The 581-nt window shown below is 28.6% G+C and overlaps 1 protein-coding gene across 1 annotated transcript in view; it reads left to right on the top strand.

The window, feature by feature from the left end:
• Su(var)2-10 (E3 SUMO-protein ligase Su(var)2-10) overlaps positions 1–581 on the top strand; it is a gene marked incomplete at its 5' end in the record, with an annotated part of 64097 nt that overhangs the window by 48521 nt on the left and 14995 nt on the right.

Below are 581 nucleotides of genomic sequence, written 5' to 3'. Positions count from 1 at the left end.
AATTCTTTTTAAGGGTGGCTCATTCATTGACACAATTGGGATATCAACAAAAACAAATTTCAAACTGTAAGTTTCCTTGCTCATAATTGAAGACCGGTTTTTAGTGGAGTTAAAATCCCAAAATGTGCAAAATCATCAAGTAAATACTCAAAATGTACATATATAAAACTCTCAAACCCTGCAATAATCAACTTCATTGTTTAATTTATAATATTATTACATGATAAGCCTACCTAACCTTGGTTGAATCAAATTAAACCATTTTTTGTTAGATTTTTATTTAAAATAATATAAATAGGCAATGTCTTCTTTCTCAAAATCTACCTCAGTAGTATCCTTTGACATTAAACAAAGGATGGTCAGCACCCTCTGCTTCCATGAGATGTTATCTCCCCGCGCCTAAACAACAAGTGTCCTATTTCCTTTGTTCAATGTTCGATAGTAAATGCAAATATCAATTGTCCCACAACCATTTTTAGTTTTTATCTATGATTTTTTTAATGTATATTTTTCCTTAATTCACCTCTTTTATTTTTTCTTAAATTTAGTGTAAATACAATGATAGAAAATTTTAAAAAATT

The sequence above is a fragment of the Halyomorpha halys genome, unplaced genomic scaffold, assembly GCF_000696795.3.
Source record: "Halyomorpha halys isolate HHAL.00 unplaced genomic scaffold, Hhal_1.1 Scaffold217.1, whole genome shotgun sequence".
Lineage (NCBI taxonomy): Eukaryota > Metazoa > Arthropoda > Insecta > Hemiptera > Pentatomidae > Halyomorpha > Halyomorpha halys.
This window is presented reverse-complemented; position numbering and strand designations above follow the sequence as displayed.